This window comes from Hemitrygon akajei, chromosome 11 (genome assembly GCF_048418815.1).
Source record: "Hemitrygon akajei chromosome 11, sHemAka1.3, whole genome shotgun sequence".
NCBI lineage: Eukaryota > Metazoa > Chordata > Chondrichthyes > Myliobatiformes > Dasyatidae > Hemitrygon > Hemitrygon akajei.
In genome coordinates, this window is record NC_133134.1 from 86,445,558 (window position 1) to 86,471,142 (window position 25,585).

At 45.1% G+C, this 25,585-nt stretch overlaps 1 protein-coding gene across 3 annotated transcripts in view; it reads right to left on the minus strand.

Moving 5' to 3' along the window:
* gatad2b (GATA zinc finger domain containing 2B) overlaps nt 1-22,833 on the minus strand; it is a 137,749-nt gene extending 114,916 nt beyond the window's left edge. For all 3 annotated transcript variants that reach the window (XM_073061307.1, XM_073061305.1, XM_073061306.1), the window contains exon 1: nt 22,689-22,833. The gene's annotated coding sequence lies outside the window, so the exon portion shown is untranslated. The remainder of the gene's footprint in view (nt 1-22,688) is intronic.
* Nucleotides 22,834-25,585: the final 2,752 nt, after the last annotated feature.

Below are 25,585 nucleotides of genomic sequence, written 5' to 3' on the forward strand. Positions count from 1 at the left end.
CAGGCCAGGCAGATTCTAGAAAAAGAGTACAGTCGACATTTCGGGCTAAAACCTTTTGACAGAAACATCAACTGTACTTTTTTCCTAGATGCTGCCTGGCCTGCTGAGTTCCTCCAACATTTTGTGTGTGTTGTTTTGGGCCATCTAGTTCACGACAAACTATTATTCTGCTTAGTCCCACTGATCTGCACCTGGACCACAACCCTCCATACCTCTCCCACCCATGTGCTTATCCAAACTTCTCTTAAATGTTGAAATCAAACCCGCATCCACACTTGTGCTGGCACTCTCATAACCCTCTGAGTGAAGAAGTTCCTCCTTAAGCATTTCACCATTCACTCTTAACTAATGATTTCTAGTTCCAGTCTCACCCAATCTCAGTGGAAAAAGCCTGCTTGCATTTATCCTATCTATAACCCTCATAGTTTTATAGAGCTCTATCAAATCTCCCCTCATTCTCCTAAGTTTCAGGGTATAAGGTCCTAACTTATTCGACCTTTACCTATAATTCAGGTCCTCAAGTGCTGGCAACAACCTTGTAAATTTTCTTTGTGATCTTTCAAACTTGTTGGTATCTTTCCTCTAGGCAGATAACCAGAACTGCATGCAATACTTCAAATTTGGCCTCATCAACATCTTGAACAACTTCAACATAACATCCCAATTCTTGTACTCAATACTTTAAGCACAGGAGGTTAAGTCATAGAGTTATTGAGACACACAGCATACAATAGTCCAAATGAGATGTCTTAGACGGCAGAAAGTGAGGAGTAACAGGGTTAAAGAAAATTGGATAATTTCTTTTCACCTGGAAGGTGTTTGCAATCTGGAATGCATTACCTGAAAGAGTGCAGGAAGAGACTCTGACAATAGTTAAGTTCAAGAGGGTTAGTATAGATTGGTATTTAATGATTTATGTGGCTATGGTGGCGCAAAAGGCCAGTTAATCTACCGTATGACCATGTCTCTAAGCCCTCCCCAAAAATACAGCTTGATGACAAAATTAATTACATATTTATACTATGTGGATAAACTTGGGTTATTTTCACTGGAGCACTGGAGGCTGAGAGACGACCTGATCAAAATTTGTAAGATTGTGAGAGGCTTAGATAGAGTAGACAACCGGTATCGTTTTCCCAGGTTTAAAATGTCTAATACTAGAGAGCATGCATTCAAGATGAGATGGGGTAAGTTCAAAGGACATTCTGTGGTGACCCACTTCCTAGCGCACTCGAACCGGCTCACAAATAGCCAGCGCGCAGGCACAAAGACCAGGTCCGCAACAAAGGGAAAAAGCCTGCGGGGGTTTGTGAGTACGTGTCCCTTACAGCATCCGCGCCCGGGGAGGGCGGGATGAGGGAGGCTTTAAAGCAAGGCTGTGAAGTTCGAATAAAATCATCTATAATTGCAGTTTACCGACTCCGTGTCGTTATTTTAGCGCTGCATGTAGCACACCGCTACAATTGGTGACCCCGACGGTCCAAACGTTTTTGGACCGGAGATGAACGACGCCGCATCTGTTCATGCGGTTTTGTTGAAACTGCCAAGCTTCTGGACGCTGCGACCTCACCTATGGTTCCAGCAAGCAGAAGCCCAATTCCACGTTTGGCAGATAACCTCAGAGGACACACGTTACTACTACGTGGTGAGCTCCCTCGACCAGGACACAGCGGCCCAGGTTGCAGATTTCGTACAGTCTCCCCCGGCGGACGGCAAGTACATGGAATTCAAAGCCCTGCTCCTAAGGACTTTCGGACTCTCATGGCGCGAGCGAGCTGCCCGCTTACTGCACCTGGATGGCTTGGGAGACAGACCTCCATCGGCTTTAATGAATGAGATGCTGTCTTTGGCCGGCGGACACACACCCTGCCTCATGTTTGAGCAGGCATTCCCGGAGCAGCTGCCCGAGGACATACGCCTACTGCTGTCCGACGTGGATTTCAGCGACCCCTGGAAGGTGGCAACCCGGGCGGACTTGCTGTGGAACGCCAAGAAGGTGAGTGGGGCGTCCATCGCACAGATTACCAGGCCACACCCCCAGCAGCAAACCAGTCCAGGCCCGGCCACAGAGCCCGCTAGCCCCAGAGGCAGGGGTGGGGAGCCCAACGAACACTGGTGTTTCTACCACCAGCGGTGGGGCGCAGAAGCCCACCGTTGTCACCCGCCCTGCCAGTTCCCAGGAAATGCCAGGGCCAGCCGCCGCTGATGGCTACGGCAGCTGGCCGTCGGGATAGCCTCCTGTATGTGTGGGACAAGAGGTCGGGATGCCGTTTTTTTGGTCGACACCGGTGCCAAGATCAGCGTCTTACCTCCGACGAGTTACGACACCCACAACGGGGCACCGGGTCCCACCCTGAGGGCAGGGAACGGCAGCACAGTAAGGACCTATGGCACCCGTATGGTGCAGCTACAGTTCGGCTCCAGCCGGTTCACGTGGGACTTCACACTGGCCGCCGTAGCCCAACCGCTTCTGGGTGCGGATTTTTTGTGGGCTCACAGCCCGCTGGTCGACCTGCCGAGGCAGAGGCTGGTCCACGCCGAGACCTTTCAGACGTTCTCCCTGGGAGAAGCCCAGTTGCCAGCCCCACACCTCGGCTCCATCACGCTGTCCGACAACGACTTCACCAGAGTCCTGGCGGATTTCCCATCGGTTCTGGCACCGCAGTTCACAGCAGCCATGCCCCGACACGGCGTACAGCACCACATCCCGGCCCAGGGACCACCCCTCCACGCCTGTGCTCGGCGGCTTCCCTCGGACAAGCTCCGACTGGCGAAGGAGGAGTTCAAGAGGATGGAGGAATTGGGGATCATCCGGCGGTCCGACAGCCCATGGGCCTCCCCCCTGCACATGGTGCCCAAAGCGACAGGGGGCTGGAGACCGTGCGGTGACTACCGCAGGCTGAACAAGGCTACCACACCGGACCGCTACCCTGTGCCGCACATTCAGGACTTTGAGGCAAACCTGCACGGCGCACGGATCTTCTCCAAGGTAGACCTCGTCCGAGGATACCATCAAATCCCGATGCATCCAGACGACGTCCCCAAAACAGCTCTCATCACCCTGTTCGGCCTTTTCGAGTTCCTCCGCATGCCGTTCGGCCTGAAGAATGCCGCACAGACGTTCCAGCGGTTAATGGACGCGGTGGGACGCGACCTGGACTTCGCATTCATCTATTTGGACGACATCCTCATAGCCAGCAGCAGTCGTCAGGAGCATCTGTCCCACCTCCGTCAACTCTACGCCCGACTGAGTGAATACGGTCTAACAATCAACCTGGCCAAATGCCAGTTCGGGCTCGACACCATTGACTTCCTGGGCCACAGGATTACTAAAGACGGGGCAACCCTTCTGCCTGCTAAGGTAGATGTGGTCCGCCATTTCCCCCGACCCACCACGATCAAAGGCCTTCAGGAGTTCGTAGGTATGGTCAATTTCTACCACCGCTTCCTCCCTTCAGCTGCCCGAATCATGCGCCCCCTGTTCGCCCTGCTGTCGGGTCCGGGCAAGGACATTACCTGGGACGAGGAGTTGCCGCCGCTTTCATTCAAACGAAGGAAGCCTTGGCGAACGCCGCGATGCTAGTGCACCCCAGAATGGACGTCCCTACCGCCCTCACAGTGGACGCATCTAACACGGCAGTCAGTGGGGTGCTGGAACAACTCATCGAGGGGTGCTGGCAACCCCTGGCGCTTTTCAGCAAACACCTGCGGCCACCCGAGCTCAAATACAGTGCTTTCGACCAGGAACTGTTGGCGCTATACCTGGCAATCCGGCATTTCAGGTACTTCTTAGAAGGTATTCCCTTCACCGCGTTCACGGACCACAAGCCACTTACCTTTACGTTCACGAAGGTGTCCGATCCCTGGTCGTCCCGCCAGCAGCGCCATCTGTCCTACACCTCTGAATACATGACGGATGTCCGGCACGTCTCGGGTAAGGACAATGTCGTGGCGGACGCGCTCTCTCGCCCTAACATTCATGCCCTTTCCCAAGGGGTAGACTTTGAGGCACTGGCAGAGGCGCAGCAGGCAGACGAGGAGATCCCGAGTTACAGAACCGCAGTCTCCGGTTTGCAGCTCCAGGACCTCCCCGTAGGCCCAGGTGAGAGGACCCTACTCTGTGACATCGCCACCGGCCAACCCCGCCCCGTCCCGGCAAACTGGCGGCGCCGTGTTTTCGACTCCATTCATAACTTAGCGCACCCCTCCATCAGGACAACCGTCCGGATGGTAGCCAACAGGTTCGTTTGGCACGGACTCCGCAAGCAGGTCAGTGAATGGGCCAGAACGTGCATGCACTGCCAGACGGCCAAGGTGCAGCGGCACACCAAAGCTCTGCCGCAGCAGTTCCACCCCACCCACCGGCGTTTCGACCACATTCATGTGGATATCGTGGGACCCCTGCCAGTGTCGCGCGGAGCGCCGCACCTCCTGACTATCATGGACCGGTTCACAAGATGGCTAGAGGCGATCCCGCTCACGGACACCACCTCCGAATCTTGCGCCCGGGCACTGATCGCCACCTGGGTGTGTCCCGCTTTGGTGTACCGGCCCACATTACCTCTGACAGAGGCGCCCAGTTCACCTCCAGCCTGTGGTCAGCTATGGCCAGCCTTTTGGGGACACGGCTGCACCACACCACTGCCTACCACCCACGGTCGAACGGACTAGTGGAGCGTTTCCACCGTCACCTAAAGTCGGCTCTCATGGCCCACCTGCGAGGAGCTAACTGGGCAGACGAGCTTCCCTGGGTCCTGCTCGGCATCCGCACGGCGCCCAAAGACGATCTGCACACCTCGTCGGCCGAGTTGATGTACGGCGCACCCCTGGTCATCCCCGGGGAGTTCATACCAGCCCCAAGGGGGCAAGAGGAAGAACCCGCAGCAGTCCTGGGCAGAGTACGCAAGAGGCTCGGCAACCTGGCCCCCATACCCACTTTGCAGCATGGGCAGAACCCGACCTGCGTACCCAAAGACCTGCAGAACTGTAAGTTTGTATTTGTACGTCGGGGCGGGCATTGGCCACCGCTGCAACGGCCCTACGAGGGGCCGTTTACGGTGCTCAGGAACAACGGGTCCACGTTCGTGCTGGACGTTGGGGGGAGAGAGGAGGTTTTCACGGTGGACCGACTCAAACCGGCCCATGTGGACTTGGCGCAACCGGTCCAGTTTCCGGCACCGCGGCACAGAGGCCGACCTCCCAAACAGGGTCCGGCCCAGACTGTGGACATTGAGGGGTGTATCGCCGGTTCTGGGGTGGGGGGGGGGGGGGGGGGGTTATGTGGCGACCCACTTCCTAGTGCACTCGAACCGGCTCACAAATAGCCAGCGCGCAGGCACAAAGGCCAGGTCCGCAACAAAGGGAAAAAGCCTGCGGGGGTTTGTGAGTATGTGTCCCTTACAGCATCCGCGCCCGGCGAGGGCGGGATGAGGGAGGCTTTAAAGCAAGGCTGTGAAGTTCGAATAAAATCATCTTTAATTGCAGTTTACCGACTCCGTGTCGTTATTTTAGAGCTACGTGTAGCACACCGCTACAATTCTTCATTTAAAATACAGAGAGTGGTGGGTGCCCACACTACACCACAATATGTGGATCTGGCATCAGCCCCTACAACCACCTGAGGACCCACCAATGGACAACCCCTCTAGAGAACATTATATGCACCTCGAGTATGATTACAGTACTACTACTACTATAGCAGGGAAACAGGCTCTTTAGCCCAACTCATCCATGTTGTCATGAACTAGTCCCATTTACCTATGTTTGGCTCAAATCCCTGTAGGCCAGGGGTTCCCAACCTATTTAATGCCATGGACCTCTACCATTAACCAAGGGATCCATGGACCCCAGATTGAGAACCCCTACGCTGGACCTTTTCTATCCATATATCTGTTCAAATATCTTTTAAATACTGTAATTGTACCCATCTCTACAGCTTCTTCTGGCAGCTTCCTATACTGAACACACTCTGTGTGAAAAGGTTTTCCCTCAGGTTTCCTGTCTCACCTCAAACTATGCCCTCTAGTTTAGACCCCTGTACTGTGAGGAACGGTTCACTTTATATCTACATTCCTTAACATTATATATACCTCTATAAGGTCACCCTTCAACATCCTATGCCCCAGGGAAAAATATCCCCTAGCTTATCGAGCCTCTCTCTACAGCCCTTCTGTCCATGCTGTTCTTTTTGCTCATCTACACTAATCCCATTTGCCAGCATTACAGCTGTTTCTTTTCATGCCTTGTTTGTTCTATGCTCTGTCTCAAGGGGAGAGCTGAGCGAGAGGGAGTATGGAAATAAAAATGGAATTAACGTAGGCTCACAGTGTGGGCCCATTTCTGTGCTCTCTCTCTCTCCATAATTATCTTATTCCTGAATAAAGACACATCTTCACTCATCTTAATCCTACGACCTATTGGGCTCCTGAACCAGCATGGATAACTTCAATCACCACTTCAAATAGCTTCAAAAATGAATCTCAAGGTAGTATATGGTAACATATACGTAGCTTGATAATAAATTTACTTTGAACAATCCTCCCCTTCTGTTATGGCTCCTGGTTCAATTCTGCTCAATGGGAAGCTTCACCTTGATGTCTACCCAGTCAAACACTGATCAGTTGAAACCATATTTAAAACAATGAGGAACTATCTACCCACAAATAAAAGGAAATAAATCTGCCAACACCACCACTTTAAACAAAATCTGATATTACACAGGGCAGCTATGAAACAAAAGAGAGAGTTCAAATGAGGTGCCTACTGATTGTCAGACTGCTGGTCTAAAATGCAGCTGTGGACGAGCCGAAAGTAAAGGGAAGAGAAAACATTTCTTCCCTCCTCACTATTTCCTTCCTCTTGCTGGGCAACTGCATGAACTGAACCAGACTATTCACAGTGCTATATCTGATACAGACGAACTACACCACATATATTCATACCTCTGTATCACCACTTGGTTCTGCTCTTGCATCAACTCTTCTGCTACTGAAATAACATGTTTTTTTGTCATCTGTTGTTTCAGTACAGACAATGGACTGAAGAGTCTGTTTCTGTGATGCGTCTTTCCATGATTCATTATCTTATTCCTGGGGAATAAGTGTCTTCAGGTGCCCATCTAAGAGTCTTTTACAACAGTTATATATGCCTCCACCATCACCCCAGGTACCCACCACTCCAAGGTAAAAACATACTGCACATCTCCTTTGTATTTTCCTCCTTTCACCTTAAAGACATGCCCTATAGTTTCAATGCTGGGAAAAAGATACTGGCTGTCTACACTACCTATGCCTTCCATATCATGCTCACATGGCTTCCCTTGTTCCACTGTCTGCAAATGTACTCCCCCAAAACCCTGTGGCCTGTGCATTAACTCACAACATCCTCCCTCTGTCTATTACCTGTCACTGCACTTCAGGCATTTCAAACCACTTCTTATAATGCTCTTTATATTGTAAATGCATGCTGTTTTTCTTACATTTATATACAATTCTTTATAATTGTTGAATGTTGTTTTTGTAGCATGTCGTGCCCCGACCAACACACAACAAATTGTTAATATATGTTATATACAGCAAATATAATCCTTAAACACCCCATTTAGAGGACATCGAAAAGTACAGCACGTGACAGGCCTTTTGGCCTATAACAATTAAATCAATGACTCCTATTTAATATCATCCCTCACTGACCACATCCCTCCTTTCTCTGCATATTCATGAACTCTTCTAAGAGTCTTTTAAATAGTCCACTCTGCCTCCACAACCACCCCTGGCAATGCATCCCAGGCAGCTGCAACTCTCTGGTAAAAACAATTGTCTTGCACATCTTTTACTTTCTTCCTCTCACCTTAAAAACATGTTGGCAAAAAAAAACTAGCTGTCTACTCTATCTATGCCTCAGATAATTTAAAAAGCTTCAATCAAATCTCCCCTCAGCCTCCTTTATTATAGAGAAAATAACCCTGGCTTGTTCAGCCTTTCCTCAGAGCACATGTCCTTTGGACAGCATTCTGGTAACCTCCTCTGCACTCTCTCCAAAGCTTCCACATTCTTCCTATGCTGAACCAATCAGAACTGAATACTATTCTGGAAATGTGGCCTAACCAGAATTTTATACATAACTTCCTGGCTTTTGGATGCAATGCCAGAATTAATGCATGCCATATGCCTTTTTTACTATCCTATCAACCAGTGTCACCATTTTTAGGGAGCTATGTACGTACCTGACTCAAAAATTCCTCTGTATATCAACACTGTTAAGAGTCCTGCTGTTAAAAATGTACAGCCCCTTTACATTTTGTACAGCCCCACTACATCTGGCACTTCTCAGGTAATATATGCAACTGATCCATATCCCGAGGTATCCTCTGTCAACTTTCTATACAATCCACACCACTACTAACCTCTGAACTGTACTGTCTCCTAGCATGGAAATGCCTTGATTTTAAAGAGCTCTTTTTTTTCCCCAATTCAAAGTTCAAAATAAATTGATTATCAAAGTACATATATGTCACTATATACTACTTCGAGGTTCACTTTCTTGCAGGCATTCAAAGTAGAAGAAAGAAAAACAATAGAATCAATGAAAAACTACACAAAGACTAAAAACAACTAATGTGCAAAAGACAGCAAACTGTGCAAATAAAAAAAGTAAATAAATAATCCTGGCAACGTGAGTTGTAGAGTCCTTGAAAGCGAGTACACAGGTTGTGGAATCAGTTCAGAGTTTAGGTGAGTGAAGTCATCCATACTAGTTCAGGAGCTTGATGACTGAAAGGTAAAAGCTGTTACTGAACTTGGTGTTGTGGGTCCTACGGCCCTTATACCTCCTTCCAGATAGCAGCGGTAAGAAGATAGCATGGAAGTTTCTACACCTAAGCCTACAATCTTCCTCCGCTTCCAACTTCTTCGTAATTCCCCATTTCCAACATTCCATCTCCCACAGCTGTACTTTCCCTTTCCAGGCCCCTAGGTTCCAGAATCCCCTCTCAAACTTTTCAGTCATTTATTCTAATAACCTATGTCCAGTTCTGAATGAGAACACTGCCTCAGGAGGCTTCACCACATTCAACTGTTCTGTTGCTGAAACTGAAATGTTAAATAAGAGTGAACAGCTCAGATGTATTAGAGAAACTGTGTGTGAGGAAGCTTAAATTAAAATGCACAGCTGATTCTGACTCATCATTATCACCTTTAAAGATGATAATTCAGTCTCCTCCCATCTTTAGTTAGACGTGGCCAACAACAGAAAGACAGCAGGGAGAAAAAAAACTCTTTATAATTTTTGATCATAGTTTTTCAAAATTAATACTGACAGTGACATTGTCTTGTGAAGTAATCCTTGCATGCACTTGATGAACTCTATTAACTACCCTACGTTCAGTCGTGTGATTTGTCTTGAGGACTGGATTCTCCGCAGAAGTGACAAATGGAGGACCTCATTCTATTAGCAGAGATCCGTCTGATAGACAACAAGGGCACAGGATGCTGTCATTCACTCTCCAGCCTGTTCTAACATGTGATCTAACTCCACGTATCTCTCTTTCCCACGTCCCTGAAATCCTTATAACTCTCAAAATCTCAAGTTTTAAGTTAACAAACGACCCCAGCAAACTGAGAGTTGCCAAGATGTGCCCCAAATTTCTATCAGTTTCTCAAACCTCATTCCTGAAAGCCTGGCTTTGAAAAGCCTCCCTCCTGAGAAACAAGGGAGGTCAGGATCTGACCCTTGCCCAGATTGCTAGTTAGCGGAAAGACAAACACATTGGGGAAAAAGTGTGTCCCATGTCTTCAAATTTGCATAGCCCCACGTGCAATTGTTTCACACGCACTCCCTCCAAGGCCAATAAGTTCCACATGGTTAGCAAGAAATGGGTGTCAGATTCACACTCAGAGGGTGACCTAATGTGTGGAATGGGCTTCTGGTTAGTAAGGGACACTCCCCACTATCCACAAAAGAACTGGGGGGGAGTGGGTGTTGATGCTGTCATATGGGTAGCAGGGGAGTTGTCCGCCACTTCTAGATAGATAGATAGATACTTTATTCATCCCCATGGGGAAATTCAACTTTTTTCCAATGTCCCATACACTTGTTGTAGCAAAACTAATAACATACAATACTTAACTCAGTAAAAAATATGATATGCATCTAAATCACTATCTCAAAAAGCATTAATAATAGCTTTTAAAAAGTTCTTAAGTCCTGGCGGTTGAATTGTAAAGCCTAATGGCATTGGGGAGTATTGACCTCTTCATCCTGTCTGAGGAGCATTGCATCGATAGTAACCTGTCGCTGAAACTGCTTCTCTGTCTCTGGATGGTGCTATGTAGAGGATGTTCAGAGTTTTCCATAATTGACCGTAGCCTACTCAGCGCCCTTCGCTCAGCTACCGATGTTAAACTCTCCAGTACTTTGCCCACGACAGAGCCCGCCTTCCTTATCAGCTTATTAAGACGTGAGGCGTCCCTCTTCTTAATGCTTCCTCCCCAACACGCCACCACAAAGAAGAGGGCGCTCTCCACAACTGACCTATAGAACATCTTCAGCATCTCACTACAGACATTGAATGACGCCAACCTTCTAAGGAAGTACAGTCGACTCTGTGCCTTCCTGCACAAGGCATCTGTGTTGGCAGTCCAGTCTAGCTTCTCGTCTAACTGTACTCCCAGATACTTGTAGGTCTTAACCTGGTTCAGAAGGGTTGAACATCACTCCTTTTTCTATCATTGTGATCAGACACATCTAGGCCTCATATGGAGCCAGTGATCATTAATGGAGAATGTGTGGAGCAGGTTAAGACCTACAAGTATCTGGGAGTACAGTTAGACAAGAAGCTAGACTGGACTGCCAACACAGATGCCTTGTGCAGGAAGGCACAGAGTCGACTGTACTTCCTTAGAAGGTTGGCGTCATTCAATGTTTGTAGTGAGATGCTGAAGATGTTCTATAGGTCAGTTGTGGAGAGCGCCCTCTTCTTTGTGGTGGCGTGTTGGGGAGGCAGCATTAAGAAGAGGGACGCCTCACGTCTTAATAAGCTGGTAAGGAAGGCGGGCTCTGTCGTGGGCAAAGTACTGGAGAGTATAACATCGGTAGCAGAGCGAAGGGCGCTGAGTAGGCTACGGTCAATTATGGAAAACCCTGAACATCCTCTACATAGCACCATCCAGAGACAGAGAAGCAGTTTCAGCGACAGGTTGCTATCGATGCAATGCTCCTCAGACAGGATGAAGAGATCAATACTCCCCAATGCCATTCGGCTTTACAATTCAACCGCCAGGAGTAAGATATGTTAAAGTGCCGGGGTTAGGACTCAATGTATTTAAGTAAACTACTTAAGAACTTTTTAAAAGCTATTATTAATGCTTTTTGAGAGGGTGATTTTAGATGCATATCATATTTTTACTGAGTTAAGTATTGTATGTAATTAGTTTTGCTACAATAAGTATATGGGACATTGGAAAAAATGTTGAATTTCCCCATGGGGATGAATAAAGTATCTATCTATCTATCATCACACCCTCCATCCACACAGACCAACCAGCGGGCTCTGCTTCCCGCCCACTCTGAGAAAGTCAATCTTTTGGTAAGGTCGGTGGGGCAAGTGTCTTTTAAACTGGTATGTACATGGATCATATACCCAGCACAAGTTATTCACTGTAAATCCATTTCCCAAAGAGTTGGCACAGATGTCTCTATTTAAGAGGTTCTAACATGGTCAATGAGCTCCCAACATAAGTGGTGGATTTCCACATATTCAAAGGTTGGCCAGACATACACCTCATCTAACAGCAGCTGATACATTATTAGTTTCCATCAATAATCCCAGACTCTGCTTAAGAAATCAAGCGATAGCTTTATGAAGAAATTTGGCCCGTGTGTCCAATTCAAAAGGATCATGGCTGACCTTTTAACTCTGTGCCATTTTCCAGAATGCAAGGATAACACAAACAAGAGATTCAGTGCACTGGTGGTAGACAGAATTGTTGTTCAGGCAAGCAGTTGAACATATTGATATCAAGCAGATCAACATTTTGATGCAATTACATAGAGGGCAAGTCAGAGGCTATATTTCATTATAAGTTTGAGCAGATGTAGAATGTCACCAAAAACTCTACCAATTTTCTACAGATGTACTGTGGAGATTAATCTAAATGGTTGCATCACTCTCTGGTATGGAGGGGCCACTACAGGGTCAGAAAAAACCTCATCATGGGCACTAGCTGCTCCATCACTATGGATATCTTCAAAAGGCAATGCCTCAAACAGGCGGTATCCATCACTAAGGACCCTCACCATCCAGAACATACCCTCTTCTCATTATTACTATCAGGGAGGAGGTACAATGGACATGAGTTTCACTGTCTATTCAGCAATCTGATGACTTACAGATTTCTGAATGGACAATGAATCAATGAACACTATTTTTGTTTTCATTTGGTACTTTAATTTTTATAATTTATTATAATGTATATTCTATGTAATGCACTGTACTGTTACCACAAAAGATCAAATTTAATGAAATATGTCAGGTATAATAAACCTGATCCTTTTTCTTTCTTTCTTTTTTTTAACCTTTTTTTATTGAGTTTTCAAATGATTACAGAATGAAAAAAATATATACCCTTCCCCCCCCCCCAACATCCCTATAGAAAAAAAGAAAAAGAAAAAAAAAGAAAGAAAGAAAGAGTGCCTGGATATTGGAAGATCCCCACATGCTCCACGGAGTTCGTAATAACTTTAGTATACATATTTATTTCTTTCCCCAAATAACCAATTATTTTATCTTCGGAGCACCTATATATTTAATCCTGTCTTTTGTAAATAAGGGCGCCAAATTTTCAAAAATGTTTCATATTTATCTCTTAAATTATAAGTAACTTTTTCAAGTGGAATACAGCTGGAAATTTCATTCTTCCAACGATCTATACTTAAGTATGAATCCGATTTCCAAGTAACTGCAATAGCCTTTTTGGCTACTGCCAGTGCAATTTTTATGAATTCTTTCTGATATTTATTCAATTTGGGTTTCGATTTTATCCCTTCAATATCGCCTAATAAAAATAATATTGGATTATGTGGAAGTTGTGTTCCAATAATTTGTTCCAATAAAACTCTTACATTTGTCCAAAAAGGTTGAATTTTAGAACAAGATCAAGTAGAATGTAAAAAAGTACCGATTTCTTGGTTACATCGGAAACACTGATCAGATAAATTTGGATTTTATTTATTTATTTTTTGTGGTGTAATATATAATTGATGTAAAAAATTATATTGCACTAATCTAAGTCGGACATTTATTGTATTTGTCATACTATCAAGACATAGTCTTGACCAATTTGTTTCTTCAATTTTAATATTCAAGTCACTTTCCCAATAAACCTGATCCTGAGACTAAACTGGTAAACAAGTAGAATACTGTCACCTGGAAGTTGCAAGCTCCAAGTGTTGTTAGCTCACTCGACCAGTGGGGAATATTCCTTCACACTCTTGCCCAGCACGAAACCCATTCGCCATCCTTTCCACCATCTCTTTCTGCCTCTCTTTATGGTCAAGAAGCCTAACTTTTTGCTTTTGTGAGCAGCTTTGGGCCCCATATCTAAGGAAGGATGTGCTGCTGTTGGAGTAGATACAAGTGATCCTGGGATGAAAGGGTTAACATATGAAAACCGTTTGTGTCTCTCGGCCTATACTTGCTGGAGATTAGAAAGATGAGGGGAAGATCTCATTGAAACCTACTAATTGTTGAAAGGTCTGGACAGTATGGACATTGACAGAATGTTTTCTCTAGGACCAGAGGGCACAGCTTCACAATAAAATGGCATCCCTTTAGAACTGACCTCCAAGAGGACAACAATCTTGTTGAGGTTTGGAGGTTTGTGTGCTTCAATGACGCGAAGTGCTACAATGGCTGGAGCCAGGCCTTTATGCTTTGGCTCTTGGTAGGGTCACTCATGCTAAACAGGTCAAAAGGTAGAGGCCAGACTAAGAGTGGTTCACCAGTCCTCCAGGTTCACAGTAATGAAGAACCTTCTACATCTGTGCGCTAAAGTATTCCTGAGTCTCTACCCGGGACTTGCATGGCGAAAACCGAGAAGAGGAGACTGGCACGATGAAAGAAGCCCTGAACACCGCCGAGACCAAGACTAAAATTGATTTATGGCCAAGGTCAGGGAGAGACGGGGGACCTTCATTGCTATCCTAAACACCAGCAGTTGTAATGGGCAGTAAGTACTTTAGAACTGAGATTAAGAGGAAGTTTTTTAACAAGAGGGTGGGAATCTGTAAAGTCACGTGGAGGCCAAGTCATTGTATATCTAAAGTGCAGGTTGATAAGTTCTTGATTAGAAAAGCGTCAAAGATCATGGGGAGACAAAGGAAAATGGGATTGAGAGCAATAATAAATCAGCCATAATGGAATGGCCTAATTTTGCTCCAATATCTTATGGTCTAACCAGGGGAAAAGCAAGGCCACTTGCCTCAGTGTCACACCCATATTCCTTCCTCTGCTAGTATGATTAGAAAGTTAAGACATTCATTAATGAATGTATAACACCCTCATGGGATTGTGGTATATAATTTCAGTCTAATTTCTCTCTTTTCCTCCAGCAACTCCTGTCAATATGCTGGAGACAACGTTCAAAATACTCTTAAAAAAAAATTAACTTTATAATTAGAAAGCTGCAGCTTGATGAACAAGAGAATTGTAGGCCACTCAGGTCATCAAGCCCGCCCCATCATTCAACATGGTCACTGTTCATTTACGTAGTGGGCAGCATAGCAGTTAGTGCATTATTTTACAGCTCCAGTGCTTGGAATTTAATTCCTGCTGTTGTATATCCTCTCCTTGCCCATGTGGATTTGCTCTGGGTGCTCTGGTTTCCTCACACATTTCAAAGATGTACAGGTTAGGGTTAGAGTTAGTAAGTTGTGGGCATGCTATGTTAGCACTGGCAGGCTGCCCCCAGCACGTCCAGGGACTGAGCAGGTTACCAACAGAAACCTATGTTTCAATGAACATGTGACAAATAAAGTTCATCTTTCTTTCTAAAACACCTCAGTTTCAAGTGACTAAACCCTAACTTAGTCACAGTCACAATTATGAAGCTTGGAAACAATCCCTTCAACCCAATGGAATGTCCCTGCCTTCTCCACCTTGTCGACAGCAAGTCAAGCCGACCAACCCATCTACATTAGTCACATCTGCCTATGTTTGATCCATGTCCCTCTAAACCAGGGGTGTCAAACTCATTTTAGGTCACGGGCCGGATTGAGCAAAATGCAGCTTCATGCGGGCCCGATCAGTCGGACATGTGCGAACGCAGCTTTCGTTGCCTCCGTTTTTTCAGCCTGCTCTCATGTGTCTCAGTCTCTGCTATAACTACAAAGTGTTTCACTTTACAAATTCCGTTTCTTATGAAGAAGACTGCCGAGCAAGACTGCCAAATAAACACTAAAAACCCTGAAAACCTGGTACCTGAATAAACTCAGCATTAACCACATCATACGCCATAGGCGCTTCGATTACTGGGGCCAGCTTTAATAGTAATTAGATATTATCTCGTGGGCCAAAGATAATTCCACCGCGGGCCTTGAGTTTGACATATATGCTCTAAACCATTCCTATCCGTGTACTTGTCTGTATCCCTTTGAACCTTTCCTATCCATATACCTGTCCGTATCCCTCTAAACCTTTCCTATCCGTGTACCTGTCCGTATCGCTCTAAACCTTTCCATCTGTGTACCTGTCCGTATCCCTGTAAACCTTTCCTATCCGTGTACCTGTCCGTATCGCTCTAAACCTTTCCTATCCGTGTACCTGTCCGTATCCCTCTGAACCTTTCCTATCCGTGTACCTGTCCGTATCCCTCTAAACCTTTCCTATCCGTGTACCTGTCCATATCCCTCTAAACCTTTCCTATCCGTGTACCTGTGCGTATCCCTCTGAACCTTTCCTATCCGTGTACCTGTCCGTATCCCTCTGAACCTTTCCTATCCGTGTACCTGTCCGTATCCCTCTGAACCTTTCCTATCTGTGTACCTGTCCGTATCCCTCTAAACCTTTCCTATCTGTGTGCCTGTCCATATCCCTCTAAACCTTTCCTACCCGTGTGCCTGTCCATATCCCTCTAAACCTTTCCTATCCGTGTACCTGTCCATATCCCTTTAAACCTTTCCTATCCGTGTTCCTGTCCATATCCCTTTAAACCTTTCCTATCCGTGTACCTGTCCTTATCCCTCTAAACCTGTCCTATCTGTGTACCTGTCTATATCCCATGGAACCTTTCCTGTCCAGGTACCTTTTAAATATTAATATACGTGCCTCTGCCACTTCCTTTGGCTGTTCATTTCATATAAAGACTATCCTATGTGTGAAAAGGTTGCCCACGCCCCCCCACAGGTTCCTACTAAATTTCTCCCCTCTCAGCTTAAATCTGACATCTAGTTCTTAGTTCCCTAATCTTCAGAAAAAAACTGTGTGCATTCACCCTATCTATGCTCCACATGATTTTATCTACCTTCGATTCTTCTATACTCCAATTAAACAGTCTTTGCCAGTTCAACCTCTCCCTATAATTCAGTCCCTTCCAGTCCTGGCAACAACCTTGTAAACCCTTTCTGCACTGATGGAAATATTTCCACATCTACTCTGCTCTGCCCCCTCAGGATAAGTAAGATCACCCCTCATAAACTCCAAAAAATATAAACATAATTTCTTTAGCTGTTTTGTTTTTTGTTCTCTTTTTGCACTACTTGTTTTTTTAATATGTACACTCAATGGGCACTTTATGATGTACCCCCGTACCAAAAATGGCCGCTGAGTGTACATTCGTGGTCTTCCACTGCTGAAGCCCATCCACTTCAACGTTCAACATACTGTACAATCAGAGATGCTCTTCTACACACCATTGTTGAAACACGTGGTATTTGAGTAACTGTTGCCTTCCTGCCAGCTTGAACCAGTCTGGCCATTTGCCTCTGACCTCTCATTAACAGGGTGATTTTGCTCTCAGAACTGCCACTCACTGCATGTTTTTTGTTTTTCACACCATTCTCTGAACTCTAGACTGTAGTGTGTGAAAATCTCAGATCAGTAGTTTCTGAGATACTCAAACCACCCCGTCTGGCACCAACATTTCTTCCCCTTTCTGAAATTTGGTTTGACAAATGAACCTCTTGACCATGTCTGTATGCTTTTATGCATTAAGTTGCTGCCACATGAGTAGCTGACTCGATATTTGCATTATCGAGTGGCCACTGAGTGTATATTTGTTACTGTAGTTTATAGAATATTTTATGTACAACACTGTACTGATAATAAACCCTATTCTGATTTTGAAAGTATACTGAGAATTAAATTGGTATAGGAGCTATGTGTTTCCTCAGTCAGGGTTATCTGTTAAGGAAGCAGAGATCAGAGACCAGCATCAAGGGTACTGGAGACACAAGGCTGTGGAACGAGCTTCCAGTAGAAGTGGTAGAGGCAGGTTTGGTATTGTCATTTAAAGTAAAATTGGATAGGTATATGGACAGGAAAAGAATGGAGGGTTATGGGCTGAGTGTGGGTCAGTGGGACCAGGTGAGAGTAAGTGTTCGGCATGGACTAGAAGGGCTGAGATGGCCTGTTTCTGTGCTGTAATTGTTATATGGTTATAAGGGTGGGGTAAAATACTTTATCTTGAAAAGCACTTCCTGCAATTGCCATCCCTTTTAATTAATATTTTCCAGCATTGTAATTATCAAATTTCCAGCAGGTTCAATGCTTTGCTGATTTATCCAGCCCATAGTAACATGTAAAAAGTGTAGAAGCTTCCCATTGAGGCTAGAATCTATCAATTACAAGATCTGGGAAAAATTATAAAATCTGGCCTCTTTCTCAACTTCCCCGATACATTCCCAGACACTCTGTGGGTGGAAGTATCGAGAGTTCATTTGACTGTGTGAGGCATCCTGTCCACACCCAAAGCAGGTCATGATGGCATCAAGATGACACTTAGCAAAGATAAACCCTCTGCCATTGTATCAAGAGTACCAAATCTTGAGTAGCTCTTGCTACTGGCTCAGGAACACAGCAAATATAACCAAACACCCCTCCCACCCCGGACATTCTCTCTCCTCCCCACCTTTCTATCAGGCAGAAGGAACAGTAAGAACAGGCCATAGCAGGGTGATAGATACAATGGGACAAGTTGAGGTGACTATATTTGAATGCCAGGTGTATTATGAGTATTATGTTCTGAGCCTAGAACATAGATCAATATATAGAACTATGATGTTGTGACTATTACATAAACTTGGTTGAGAGAGGGACAGAAATGGATGAGAAAAGATAGTGAAGGACGTAAAAGGGGTGGGAGGCTACACTCAAACAGGGCTCATCCACTATATGGGTAGAACTCAGATGAGAAAGTTGCAACAGTTCTGATGGGATACCACAGACCTCCTAATAACCTCCAGGTCACTGAGGAATAGATATGCAGGCAGATTAGGGAGAGGCTGTTGTAGCGGATGTCTTCAACGACCCCAGCATAGACTGGGATGTCCTTTAAGTGCAAGAGGTTTACATGAGAATTTGTTAGGCGCATCCCGTTGGGTTCCTTATATCAATATGAAGGTGGTCCAATGAGACAGGAGTCATCCTGATGTTGGGTAAAGAGCCTGGCCAGGTGATCACCCTCTCAGTGGGAGAACAGTCAGGGAATAGTGATCACAGCTTCCTAAGTTTTGAGATAGTTATAGATAAGTATGTCCTCACAGGAGAGTATTAAACTGCAGCAGAGCAAATTACAAGAGTATTAAGCAGGAACTAGGGAGAGTTAATTGGTAACAGCTGTTTTTGGGCAAGTCCACATCCGACATGTCGAGATTGTTTAAAGACCAACTTCACAGAGTACAGGACCAATATGTTCCAGTAAAAAGGAAGGACAGGATGGCAAGGTAAGGGAACCTTCGATACTGAGAGTGATAGTAAATTTGGTCACAATAAAGCTAAATATTTTAAAAAACTAAAATCAAACAGTCCTTGAGGATTATAAAGAAGTCAGAAGAAGCAAATTAGGAAAGCCATGAGGTGCCATGAAAAGTCCTTGGCAAGTAGAGGTCCCAGAGGTCTGGTGAGCAGCTAATGAGCAGGTAAGAAAATAGGGACAGTCCTGTCAACTATAGACTGGTGAATCACATGTCAGTAATAGAAGTTACTGGAGAGAATACTTAGGGGTAGAACTTATGAGCACTTGGAAAGTGATGGACAGTCAGCATGACTTTGTGGAGAGCAAGTCATATCTTATAACTTGACTGAGTTCTTTAAGGCTGTGGTAGAGGCAGTGCTATGGATGTTGACGACATGGATTTCAGAAAGCCATTTGACAAGGTCCCCCATGGGAGGATCATCCCCAAGATTAAGATGCATAGGATCCACAGTAAATCTGGATTCAGAATTGGCTTCCCCAAACAGGACTTATTCTGGGTGGAGGTCTTTTAACAAGTGGTGTTCTGCAGGGATCTGTACTGGGACCTCTGCTGTTTGTGACACGTTTCATGTTTGTGATTACTGGGATGAAAATGTAAATGGGTGAGTTAGTAGGCTTGCAAACGAAGGTTGCTGGTGTGTGGATAGCAGAGAAGTCTGGCAAAGGGTACATCAGGATCTATCAGTTGTAGATATGGGTGGAGAAATGGCAGATGGAGTTTAAACCAGCCAAATGTGAAGTGCTGCACTTTGGCAGATCAAATGTAAAGAGGCAGTACACTGTCCCTTAACACTGACCCTTAATGGTATGGATTTGTTGATCTACAGAGAGATCTTGAGGACCAAATTCATTGCTCTGATACATTGAGTAGTTAGTGCAATAAAGAGAAAGCAGACTTTTCTGCCCATCAAATCTATTCTACCATTCAACAACCTCATCCATTCTCTGGGCTTGGGATTTCTCTAAGTTCAGGAAAGAAGCTGATAGATTTTTCCACCTGATCCAAATATTCCTAGAGTGCAAAACTTGACATAGAGTTATAGAGCATTATAGCACAGAAACAGGCCCTTTGGCCCATCCAGTCCATGCTAACCAGTTTTTCTGACTATCCCATTTATCCCACCCAGACCATAGACCTCCAACTGCTCTCATCCATGTACCTATCCAAATTTCTCTTAAATGCTACAACTAAACCCATATCCTCCACTTCTGCTGGCATTTTGTATTTATTTACTTATTGCAATGTAGAAAGCAATTTGGCCCATCAGATCTAGCCCGCCCTCAGCACAGCAATCCCCATCCTGCAACTCTCTTGCATGCCTGCCTTATCTTTGATTCTTCTGGCTTACAATAATCAACTAGTCTTTGAGATGTGTGAGGAAGCCATGACACTGGGGCAAACCCATGCAGCTGCAGGAAAACATGCAAATTCCACACACAGAACATCAGAGGTTAGGATTGAACCTGGGTCACTGAGTTGTAAAGCAGCAAAATTAATTACATCATCCATATTTACTCCATGGGGGTAGATTATTCCAAAGATCTACAATTAGCATTGGTCCTCCCTGCACTTCAGTTCTATAAGGCAGATTCCTTATCCTGTGAAACCACGGCAACACACCCTTAGCATCAACCCTGTTAAATCATTCCCACAATTTGTAATGCTTTTCAGCATCAGTGAATTTGGACCAAACTTACTCTATTCCTTAAAATCAGTCAGTCAGTCATGGTTGGCAGCTCATCTCAAAGGAAAACTCTGATCTCAAACCTCCGCTGCCTTGTGCTACACTCACTCATGGGGAAAGTTTCAGGAGTAAACCCCAAGGGAAAAATCGGGAGCTGGAGGCCCTACGTTGAGCTCACTGCTGACTGGCAACTCCTGTGGCGCTGCTGGTCCCGAACTGTATTGGTCTCTGCCGTTCCTTTGGGTTCATCGGATGCATGGAGATGAGGAGCTTAACATATGGGCAACGGCTTGCTCTCCATATCATATCATAATGCCCCGGCTTGGCCATAATATCCATGGTCAACTCTGACAGAAAGAGGCCCTCACCTCACCTTCTGAGGCTAAGACTTCGGGAAGGATAAGGTGAAGGAATGCAAAGAGGGATCAGAAGTGGCAAGAATGAGTAATTTCAAGTTCCTGGGTGTCAGTATCTCAGAGGACCTAACCTGGACGCAACATATTGATGCAGCTATAAAGAAGCAAGACAGAAGGTATATTTCATTAGGAGTTTGAGATTTGGTTTGTGAATAAAACACTCAAAAACTTCTACAAATATACCGTAGAGAGCACTCTGACGATTCGCATTACTAATTGGTATGTGTGGCGGGGGGGGCCTACTGCACAACATCAAAATAAGTTACAGAAACTTGTAAAATTAGTCAGCTCCATCATGGGTACCAGGCTCCATAGTATCAAGACATCTTCAAGGAACGGTGCCTGAGGAAGGCGGCATCCATCATTACAGATCCCCGCCACCCAGGATATGCCCTCCTCAGGGAGGAGGTACAGGAGCCTGAGGGCACACACTCAGTGATTCAGGAGCAGCTTCTTCCCCTCAGCCATCGATTTCTAAATGGACACTGACCCATGTACACTACATCACTAATTTTTTTATTTCTGTTATCTTGCACTACTTATTTTAACTTGGCTATTTAATAGACAGAATATACTGTTTTTCTCTATATTTATTTATCATACATTTCATTGTACTGCTGTCATGAAGTTAACAAATTTTGTGCTGGTGATATTAAAACTGATTCTGATTCTCTAATACAACACTCTCACTTCAAGGATCATTTCTACACCTACTCATTCAAAGTCCTTCATAATAATAAAAGCAGCTCCACTGCCCCTGCCTGCTCACTGCTTTGCTTTGGTCATTCCGACCCTCCAGTTCCCCAGATTATATTATGGATATAATTTGAGCTTTGGTATCCAGTGCCTCCACAGAGCAGAACGGAGATCAGTGTTTCTGCCAATATCATTAATGAAATATCTAAAAGAAAATGGAAACCAACAGCAAGAACCTGCACAAAAGAATTAAGTACTCAAATATTTACAGGAACAAAATTAATATGTTCTGTTCGAACCATAGCCGTTTATAGATGGGTTTAATATTTCAATTTGTAGTTATTTTAAAATATCTACCCCTGTATTATTTTAAAAATCAAATATAAACACGAGACATTAATTATGTCTGCTGTTATATTTTATATCATAGATGTTTATTAATGATATTAATGATTGAATTCAAATATTGCAATTCGTAAACATTCAACATGGCTTATTGCATATTTTAGTTTAAATTTAAAATGTTAATTTTACATTAATGCAAATATATTGATCTAAATAATTTCATAATTATGCATTTAATAATTTATATTTGGTTAATAAATTGTTGATTATTGTAATTTATGGAATATTTAGATACGATTCACATTAACGTTGATTTATTGATCGCTATCTATTTCTGGGATTTCGTTCCCTGCGCCTGCCAGGGACCTCCTCCTACCTGGGTCACACTTCTACTCTAGCCCCAGGCTTCAGGCCTGCGTGGGGTTCAGCTCCCCCACTTAACCGTCCCCAACTCGGGATCCGTCAAAGCCGAGGCTCCCCACCGCCGACAGTGACGCTACCTCTCCATCGGCCAGGGCTGAGAATTCGGGGAAGGGAGAAGCGGGGGTGGGGGTTACCGGAGGAAGAGTCGCACTCACCTGCCGCCGGCCGCCCGTTTCCAACACAACCGGCGCCGCAGACCCCTTGTCCGCCCCCGATACCCAAACAACCGCGTCGATTGGCCCAACCCAAACCGGCTCCTGGCCCTTCCACTGTCACCATTTGCCACTCAGGGTAGATTGATTGCTCTCTTGCCCACTCATTTTTGGAAACCGCCCACCGCTCAGCCGACAATTGACATGAATGTAGACAAATGGAACTGGAGCGTGGGGTTGATCCCACCTCCAAAGTGCATGTGTATAGGGCACACTTGATGACCGACATTCCGTTTAACAAATCACATTGAAGTAGTGGTAGAGTCACGCCTCCTCTGGAAGGAGGGGCCTAGGGTGAAAGATGATTGACAAATGACTCTGTCGCATGATTGGTAGAACTTAATAACGGGCTCATTTTTTCACACTTCATCAGTAAATTGTGGAATGATTGACAGTTCCGAGTTTAATGGGTTCCAACCAGGCCTCAGGCCCCAGTAGGCCAACGGCCTGAGGAACAAGGCGCAGTAGCAGAGAAGTGGGCATTGCATTCACCAGTGCATGCTACTGGCACAGTCCAACAGCAATGCCCACACAATACCCAGCAGTGGGGTGATAACCATCATAATTTCAGAATCATAGACCTAGACAACACAGAAACTTCAGCTCATGTGTGAACTGATCAGGTTGCCTACCTGAGCTTTGGCTCATAAACCTTTCCTATCCATGTATGTTTCAAATGTTATTGTACCTGCCTCAATCACTTTCTCTGGCAGCTCACTCTATTATACTGACCATCCTCTAGGTGAAAAAGTTGCCCCTTTTAAATCTTTCACCCTTCTCACCTTAAACCCATGCCCTTAGGTTTAAGACCCCCCTGCTGCTTCGATAAGATACATTAATGCTCCAGAAAGGAATAACGTGTTCCAGCCTATTGGGCTTCTTCTTAACTGAAGCCCATAGAGTGACACAACACAGAAACAGACCTTTTTGCCCATATACACCACTCCCATTTGCCACTGTATCCTTCTATACCTCATCTATTCATGTATCTGCCTAAATGCCATTTAAACACAGTGACTATATCGAATTTCACTACCTCCTCTCGCAGCACATTCCAGATGATCAACCATTCCCTTTACCTTAAACCTGTGCCCGCTTGTTTTTGATTCATGGGATAAAATATTTTGACCATCTATCCTGTCTCATAATCATATCCTGCCTCATAATCTGAGGTCATCCCTCACTCTCCTTCATTCCATCTTTGGGCACACTCAGAAAAAGCAATGCAACGGACTTCTAACATGGTAAACCAGTGTGTTGTTTGTTACGTCTCCCCTCTCGCTGTGAAACAGAGATGTCACTTACTCCCTTATTAGGGGGAGAGAGAGCCTGTGGTATGTCGAATACTGGGTGATCGAGTAGTCTTTGGGATACTGCAAGTCTGTGTCTTTGCTGCACACTTGAGTACTTGGTGGTGGTGCCAAAGCTTTTCTTTTGCTGGTGGGTGAGGGGGGATCGTTGCTTGCTGCCGCTTACGCGCGGGGGAGGAGAGCTAGAGGGGACCTTGTGGTTCTAACATTTAACTGTCGTTCATTCTTTGGGGGCACTCCTCTGTTTTTGTGGTTGGTTGCAAAGAAAAAACATTTCAGCATGTATATTGTATACATTTCTTCGACATTAAATGTACCTTAAAAAACAAGCCCAGCCTATCCAATCCCTATCCTCAAATCCAGGCAATATCCATGTGACCATCAATCCTTCACCTTCATCCTATATTAATCTTAGTTTTTCATTCTCCCCATCAATCTCACCAATTTCCCCCACACACTTGGTGACATAACACTGATTAACCCTAACCCAACCATGCACCTGGGGGAAACGTGCAATCACAGGGAAGACATGGAAATTCCTCCAGGATTGAAGCTGGGTGTCTGCTGCAGAGAGACGGCAGTTCTACTGGCAGTGCCACCGGGCTGCCCAGCTAGTGTTGCTGTCTCACAGCTCCAAGAGGCTGAAGTCAGAATCTTTTTCCCATAGTAAATTACTATAAAAACAGGAAGGAATATGTTTTAAATGAGGGGGGTAGATCTAAGGGGGACTTGAGGGGTGATGGGGAGTGAGTGATATCTGGAACTCACTGCCAGAGGAAGTAGTGGAATCAGACATGAACTTGTTACTCCCTTGTTTTGCACTAATTATTTATTTTGTAATTTATAGTGATTTTATGCCTTTGCACTGTAGTGCTGCTGCAAAATAACAGATTTCACTCCATATAAGACAGTGATAATAAGCCTGATTCTGACTTCTCTCCATAACTCTGTCCCTCGTCCCAGCAACGTCTTTGTAAATCTCCCCTGCACTCTTTCCGGCTTAGTGGCATCTTTCCTACAGCAGGGAGACCAAAAACTGGGCACAATGTTCCAAATGCAGCCTCTTGTACAAATGCACCGTAACAGCCCAACTTCTGTACTTAGTGCCTAGGCTGTTCCAGGCCAAAAACCTTCTTCACCAGCCCTGGACACCTGTGGTGTTGCCACTTTCAAGGGAATACGAATTAGCACTCTGTCCTACAACACTTCCCAGAGCCCATCTGTTCACTATGAAAGACTTGTCCTCATTAATCTTCCCAAAATGCTAAACACGCACCTTGCACTTATCCAAGTAGATCTCCATTTGCCATTCCTTGCCCAGCTGATCAAGACCCGTATGTACTTCCTGATGACCATCTTCACTGTCAGCAGCACCACCCATCTTGGTGTCACCTGCAGACGTGCTAACCAAGCCTTGTAGATTCTCTTGTAAATCATTGACAATAACAATGGGCCTATTTCCTCCAGCAAATGGTTTGATGCTCCAGGATCCAATGTCTGCTGTCTCTTGTGTCTCAACCTCCTGACATA